General features: G+C 39.5%; 1 long non-coding RNA gene across 1 annotated transcript; it reads left to right on the top strand.

Moving 5' to 3' along the window:
* Positions 1-6031: 6031 nt before the first annotated feature.
* Positions 6032-7184, top strand: LOC141350812 (uncharacterized). Its single transcript, XR_012358944.1, has 3 exons — positions 6032-6665; positions 6832-6922; positions 7093-7184. It is a non-coding gene; the product is annotated as an uncharacterized lncRNA (long non-coding RNA).
* The last annotated feature ends 828 nt before the right edge of the window (positions 7185-8012 follow it).

Below are 8012 nucleotides of genomic sequence, written 5' to 3'. Positions count from 1 at the left end.
TAAACTTTATATTTTCTCTCAGTGGTAAACCTTTCTTTTGCAGTTATTTTTTTTACTTGCAAAAAAGCATTTTTTTCCCTCAATGCTCTATTTTTATTTGCAAAACATATATATATTTTTGCAAAACATATATATGTTTTTGCAAAACATATTTTTTGTTTGCAAAACAATGTTTTATTTTGCAGATATATATGGCCCTATTTTGACTCCATACTATGCTATCGAAGCGTCGCAGCGCGCTCCAGCGCTTACGTGCATGAACACAGATGATGTATCAACAATTCTTAGTTAAGGTAATAACATATTTTAATATTGAAAATGAGTAGACTATTCCTTTAAGAGGTACGGATGACCTGGGTTGCTTCTTCTTCTTTACTCTCTGTAATCAACTGAAAGTGTAAAGGTTGGGATTACAACATATAGATTAATTTGCTGGTGTTGCTTAATCACACAATATTCAAATTTAATGTAGAGACTGGCATATAATACCTGGTTATTGCACCAAATGAAATTTGCAGGAGTCTGCACAATATAGGCCAAGTTGCCAACCTATAAGATAAGATTGCTGTTGGCGTGAAGTCTAAGTAAATCCATTTTGTGAGGAATGCCAGTATTCAAAGAGGTTTATGTCTACAGGAAAGCAAATAGCTCGCTTAGTGACTTTATGTTTCAAAGTGTTTCTGCAACTTTAATAATTTGCCAGCTTGCAAACATCCAGATCTAGTATTACCTTTTATAATGTTAGAAAAGTAGCTTACTGCTGTATGACACATGCTAATAGATTGACTAGCTCTGTCTTTCTTGTACTTATGTGTGTTCTGATCCCTGAATTATATTTAATATTTATATTTTTGTATATGTGTACATTTCAGAATGACAAAGCCAAAATTCAGGCCTGTCCTATCTGCCAGGTTCGTCAGCAGGCCAACCGCAAAACCTGCAGTGCTTGTTTTGCCACACTACCAAGCAAGCGGTTATTAAAAACTGCAAAAATGAATGATGACTGGGGCCAGAAGGTCATCAAAAACAAAAATGCATCTAGGGTGGTGGCCTCTGCCCAAATAGCTGTAAGTAAAAATGCTCATGTTGTATTCATTACTGTAAGTTTTAAGCATTATTAAGCTTAAAGTACACACAGTATTTGGTACTATGCTTGTTAATGGACAGAAGATATAGCAGCCATGCTCTGTGCTGTGTATCAGGCTTCACATGCATGCCTTGATGTTGGAAGTTGGCACATATTGTCAATATAAAATTTTAGACAAACAATCACTTTAAGAAACACACCATTCATCCCTATTTAATTTGCAGCACACATGAGGCTTAAGTGATAAATGTACATCACATTCAAGTTGCTCTGATAAACAGTTTGCTAAAAAAACTCCCCATACACAATATGTAAAGAGGCTTTTATTTTATGCAGGACAGGTGTACTTCTCTTGTGAAAAATCTTGAAAATACATTGGTGTATGTACATAAGTAGGCACATTTCTAGAATACACTTATCTTAAAATACTTGTGTAACCAGGGCTGGACTGGGACAAAAATTCGGCCCTGGCATTTTGGCCCAAACCGGCCCACACTACACTGCAAAAAATGATTTTCAAGAAAAAAAATCTTAGTGTTTTGTCTTGTTTTCAGCAAAAATATCTAAAAATTCCCGAATCAAGATGCTCCCTCTTGATGAGCAAAATGACCCAAGAAAACAAGTCCAGTCTTCAGACCAAAAACATCAAATTCAAGTGATTTTGTGCATAAAACAAGCAAAAAAACAAATCTGCCAATGGGGTAAGCAAAAAATCTTGAACATTTTCTTAAACACTAAATGCAAAGCTTACCCCATTGGCAGATTTTTTTGCTTGTTTTATGCACAAAATCACTTAAATTTAAATGTTTTGGTGTAAAAACTAGACTTATTTTCTTGGGTCATTTTGCTCATTAAGAAAAACCATCTTATCTTAAGAATTTTTAGATATTTTTTACTGAAAACAAGACAAAAATACTAAGATTTTTTTTCTTGAAAATCATTTTTTGCAGTGTATAATTACAAATAACACCCATCTTTGCACACCTTTAAATATGTAGCAATAGCAACTCCAAATTCCATAAAAGCACTAAACCCAATTAATAGCAGAAAAGAGTGAGAGTTGACACAACAAACACTTCTAGAACATGTTATTTATTAGTTTAGTTTAGTTTAGTTTAGTTTAGTAATCCACACTTATTAATCCAAAAACAAGCTATTGGCAAAATTTGCCATTGAATTGCTGACTTTTTACAAAATACAAGTGCTGCTTACAGCAATATTGAAAACTGATTATTACTTGCAGTACTTACTGTACAGGAAGTATTCCTACACTCACTGAACTAAACTTGTGTGATTACAGTAATAGAGTTTTTTAAGATTATCTGTCAAGTGTGTTGTTATATACAAAAAACATATCTTTTTCTGTAAGCAGATCTCCTGGATTGTTTGATTTTGCTTGAAAAGAAATTATACGTTTTGAAACAGACAATCAACGAAAAATCTACGAATCAGATACAATCTCGTAGTCACAGAGCAAAGAGTGCAATTATTTTATTGCAGCTTTACCACCAAAATTTTGTGTTTTTGAATCAGTTTTATCAAGGGGTATCTATCTAAACTTGTGTTTTGAAAGCAGTTCTGCTTACCGCAGCCAGCCACTACACTCACTTATCTCTCGTCTCTCTCCCTCTCCTCACTGACACACTTTGCGTGCTGGTGCTGCGCTGCCAGTGCCACCACCGCCACCATCATCATCATCATCATCACCAGCGACGCGAGTTGAAGGTCCTGCTGTGTTATTTTACCACATTTTGCAGCGTCTGCTGAAGAGCCTGTTTCTCCTTGCGTGTTATCTCTCTCTCTCTCTCTATTTTGAGACGTGAACTGACCGACGACGCATGCTCGCTTGCACAAAGCGGTGATTGGGCCAGCTTAATGTCAATCAAAAATAACCAATGGGTTGCTGCTGAGTGGGCCGGTCTATCTAGGAAAAAAAGGACGATGACTGGGCTGGGCAGTCATTGGGCCAGCTTAATGTCATTAAAAAAATAACCAATGGGCTGCTGCTTAAATGTCAGTGGGCCGGTCTGTCTAGAAAAAAAGACGCTAACTGGGCTGCTCAGCAGACAAACCGTGTGTCTCAATCAGCTCCCTTGTTCAGTAGTCAGGGCACTGATCAGGGAGTCAGCCATTTTAAGGGCTGTCTCAATCGCAAAATCCGTTCAGTGCACTGGAACGTTCGTTCCCTAAAAATTCCTACAATGCAACGCAAAAACCAGTGAGCATCGATGTTCCCTATGTTCCCTAACCGGAAATCACGTGACCTTTTCTGAAGCTCGCCAACCAAACATCACGTGATCCAACTCAATAAACTTTATGAAATGTTACAGAACTTTTATAAAGACAAATGTTTGTTTTAGTTGTAAATATAAACACACATTGCTACACAGTAAGGGACCACAATCTACTCAATATTTAAAATAATAATATTTATTTAAAATTGTAAATATATTTATTACATGAAAAATTTTATTATATGCCTCCAATTTTATGCACAGATATGTAAGAGAATAATGACAGCATTTTTCACAACGTACTGTTTTTAAAATTAAGTCAAGAGAGATGTTGGTTTTGCCGGTTGTTAAATGAGAAACAACTGTGAGTGATTACAACGCGCTTAAGCTGCCACATGACAGAAAAATAAGTGAACATTGTCCCAATGTGAAGTGAGCTAGGGTCCTTACCAGTGCCCTAACCTGTGTACACGATATACTGATTCACGACCTCGGGAGCTAGGGAACGAATTGAGACACACGGAAAGATAGTATGAGATGTAGCGGCCCAAAAAGTACGTCGGCCCACCGGGAAACTGCCCGGTGTGCCAGATGGCCAGTCCGCCCCTGTGTGTAACTGATGGCAGGGGCTAGGGATAGGGATGAACTATGAATCAAGTAGTACCTAGTTTATGGACGGTTTTATTGGACGCACATGCTTTGTTGCAATTACACGTTTGGTCGGAACTTTAGTTCCGGTCTCTGTTTGTTTAATGGTCTGACTAGTGTCTTAACTAAACTCTTGTTACACTTTAGCTTTGTTTGTACTTGATTCGTTGCGGAGTTTACTGGAAGTTATGTGTGTTCCCTGGTTTATCGAGAAATTAAGAAGACGGTGACAGCTGCCAAAAGTCCAAAAAAGCTGCCCGGGATGATTGAAGCGGTGGGCAGAGCGGTCAGCGCTCAGGCTGGGACTATTAACCGCATTTTGGATAACAACTTGGAAATGACCCGCAATATGGATACCATCAAGGAGATGCAAATGGATTTGAAAAACATCAAGGAGATGTTAATGGATTTGAAAAAACAGATGGACCAGAATGGACTAAGAGAGTAGTCGTGTAAAGGAATGCGGCTACTCGCCCCAAGACAAAATAATTGCAATCTTATCTGCTTTCGGCACCCTTATCCAGCACTGGCCTCGACCAAGGCCGCTGCTGGAACAACAACTCCCTCGGAAGAGCACTGCAGCGAGACGCTCTTGCACTCCCTTACCCCTCTCCCAAAGACACCTAATGATTGTTGACTCTGTTTGGACCTAATCAAGGTCGTCTCCATAGCAATTTGCTGTGTTAACGCTTTAACATCTTGCGGACTGAGGCACCGAGATTTGGGATGCCGGGCAAAGCGACTCTCTGAAGGCCTACACACACACGAACTCTTACACAGACTCACATATATATGCAATCACCACCCAGTACCCAAATCCCTCGCCTTCGCCGCTTTGTACCCCCCAGCCGGACAGACGGGTCTGAGACCAGCGCCGAACATGGCTGCAGGACCGGATGGCTGCTTGCCTGCGCTGGGCTATCTCCAACCCCCATTCTTACCTATCGTGTTGCAAGTTGTGTGTTATTCATGTTGTAAGATGTACTGACTATGGGCTTATGGTGCTGAGGTGTTTTTTTTCCCTGTTCCCAAACTGTACTCCTTTTGGAGCATAGTCTGGGGGTTTGTTTTTTTTTAACCTACCCTCCCTCATGTAATGCTGTATTTCTTCTCAATGCTCTGTCGACCTGTTCTGTCTACCCCATTGTTTTTATGTATTGTATGTATGGACAGGTTGATGGTTTCATTTCACTGGTTTTTGTGACCATGTGACAAATAAAGCTTCATTCATTCATTCATTCAACGATAGCAGTTTGTTTATGTTGTTACTGCTGAAACCGTCTGTAAACCATGTAAACTGCCCTCTGTTTCTGATTCAAAGTGATAGAGTTAGTGTGGAGTAGACACCATCTTCACTACTGATACAACATCTGATTAATTATTTTCAAACAAAATCGAGGACTGACAGTTGCAAGTTAAGAAATACTCATGAATGAATATTTCTGTGTATTAATATTACAGTATTTAATCATCACATACTTAACACTTGTTGAAAGCTTTAACAAATATTTTTTGCCAGATTAGGTCTTTAAATAGTAGATGGACTGCCATATATCTACTAATGTAGCAACATTATTTATTGGAAATGTGTTAATTAAAGGGGACATATTATGAAAATCTGACTTTTTCCATGTTTAAGTGCTATAATTGTGTCCCCAGTGCTTCTATTAACCTAGAAAATGTTAAAAAGATCAACCCAATAACTTAGTTTTGGTAAACCATTTTCTGCAAGCATGTGAAAAAATAGGTCATTGTAATTTGGCCCTTATTGTGATGTCAGAATAAGGTAATACCGCCCCCTTTATCTGCACTATCCAACCACAGCACAACCATTTAGTATGGAGAGAAAGAGAGAGATAAAATATTTAACAGCACAATTGAGTTTCAATTGCAACAAACCACCATCATTGTGATCAGTGGTTGCACTTAATCCGCTCATTTGCATTTTAAATTACAAACCCAAAATGGCACACTTTTGCTCAGACCTATTTTAGACTTAGTTTACATCTTTAAAAAAATCTCATAATATGTCCCCTTTAAGTTTGTTTCATTTCAGGTCCAAAAACTTTTTGCCTTGGGCTATATGCCCATTTTATTTATCAGCCAGAGGCACAAGGGCACAGGCAAGTTGATGGCAGATGTAATCACGCATCTGCCACCAACGCAAAACAACACATGCTTTTTAACAAGCATGAAGAAGCCATATGACTTCCTAATCAAACTGAATAAGATAAGTTTTATTTGTAGTTCATTAGTGTTTGTTGTTGATTTATTTGACAATGGGTACTGAATTTATATTTTTGCTAACTTCACAACAGATGTGCCTCAGCCCCAGCAAGACCAGCCTCTCCAGCAAGACCAGCCCCTCCAGCAAGACCAGTCCCAGGAAGACCAGCCCCTCCACATAGACCAGCCCCAGCAAGACCAGCTCATACACCTAGACCAGCCTCAGCAAGACCAGCCCCTCCATATTGACCAGCCCCAGCAATACCAGCCCCTCCACATAGACCAGCCCCAGCAAGACCCTCCCCTCCACCTAGTCCAGCCCCAGAAAGACCAGCCTCTGCCCCTAGACCAGCTAATCCCACAAGACCAGCCTACCCCAGCAGACCAACAAATTATTACAATTGAACTATTTACGGTCGACTCTCAGGCTCAGCAGCATGTGGAGCCTCTACCACCCAGGAAAAGACAAAGTAATCTTGCATTGCACCACATCTGTAAATTTGTTCTATGTCTTTTGCAATCAGTGCACAACATAAAACAAGTTACACATGGTGAATTTTACCTTTTTTAATTAATTAAGCCACTCCTCCAAGATACTGAATATACAATTCCCAACCTTTTTCCTTCCACCTTAAGCCCCACTATCCACCCCGGGGCTACCATCCACCCTAGGGACAAGACAGACGAGCCCCACCATCCATCCAACCTCAACTAAAGAAAAGACAAAGTAAGTAATCTTGCATTGCACCACATCTGTAAATTTGTTCTATGTCTTTTGCAATCAGTGCACAATATAAAACAAGTTACACATGGTGAATTTTACCTTTTTTAATTAATTAAGCCACTCCTCCAAGATACTGAATATACAATTCCCAACCTTTTTCCTTCCACCTTAAGCCCCACTATCCACCCCGGGCCTACCACCCACCCTAGGGACAAGACAGACGAGCCCCACCATCCATCCAACCTCAACTAAAGAAAAGACAAAGTAAGTAATCTTGCCTTGCACCCCATCCATAAATTGGTCACATGGTTTTGTAATCTTTGTATTAATATAAAATAAGTTAAACAATGTGAATTTTACCCCCTTCTATTAATTAAGCCACTTCCTCAAGATACTGAATATATAATTCTTAATCTTTTCCCCTTGCTCCCCAAGCCACAGGTACAGGAGCCACACAAGCCCCACCCTCTACCCTGGCCAAAAAGAAGAAAACAAAAAGCAAGTAGACCTTTTTGCACCCCATGTGTATATTGAAGAAGTTTATTTTAATCTTTAAATGTGCAGCATGAGTTTATTTTAATCCAAATATGTGCATTATGAGTTTACTAATATAATCCAACTATGCAGTAGTCTAAAGAACCAGCTGGACCATCTGGACCAGCTGGGTGTATTCAGGTTTCAAGGTAGTTTAAAGAGCCATCTGGACAGGCAGGCACAAAGGGTTTTAGTATTAGCAAACAGCCAAGGGTCAAATAGGTCATGGGACCAAGACACTGGTCTGAGGAATGTCATGTGGGTCTTGCCTGAACAGAAACATATTGTTTTAACTATGAGGGGAGGGAACAAAGACCATATATATTTACCAAGCCCGTGCTCACGGACTTCAGACTGATTTGGAGAATGTCCCCAGAACTTCACTCGGGTTCTGGGGAGATTCATCAGGCAGGCTCGGCTTCTTATTTTGTCCGGAAAATAAAAGTCTATCTCTTGAAATCAGAACCTAAGACTGAAGATTGTTTTATTTGAGGAAAAGGAAAACCACAACATTTGGTGCCGAAACCCGGGATAGAAAAGAGCTGGACAGTCACACCAC

Source organism: Misgurnus anguillicaudatus, chromosome 19 (assembly GCF_027580225.2).
Source record: "Misgurnus anguillicaudatus chromosome 19, ASM2758022v2, whole genome shotgun sequence".
Classification (NCBI taxonomy): Eukaryota; Metazoa; Chordata; class Actinopteri; order Cypriniformes; family Cobitidae; genus Misgurnus; species Misgurnus anguillicaudatus.
Note: the sequence above shows the minus strand (reverse complement) of the source record. Positions and strands in the feature narration are given on the sequence as shown.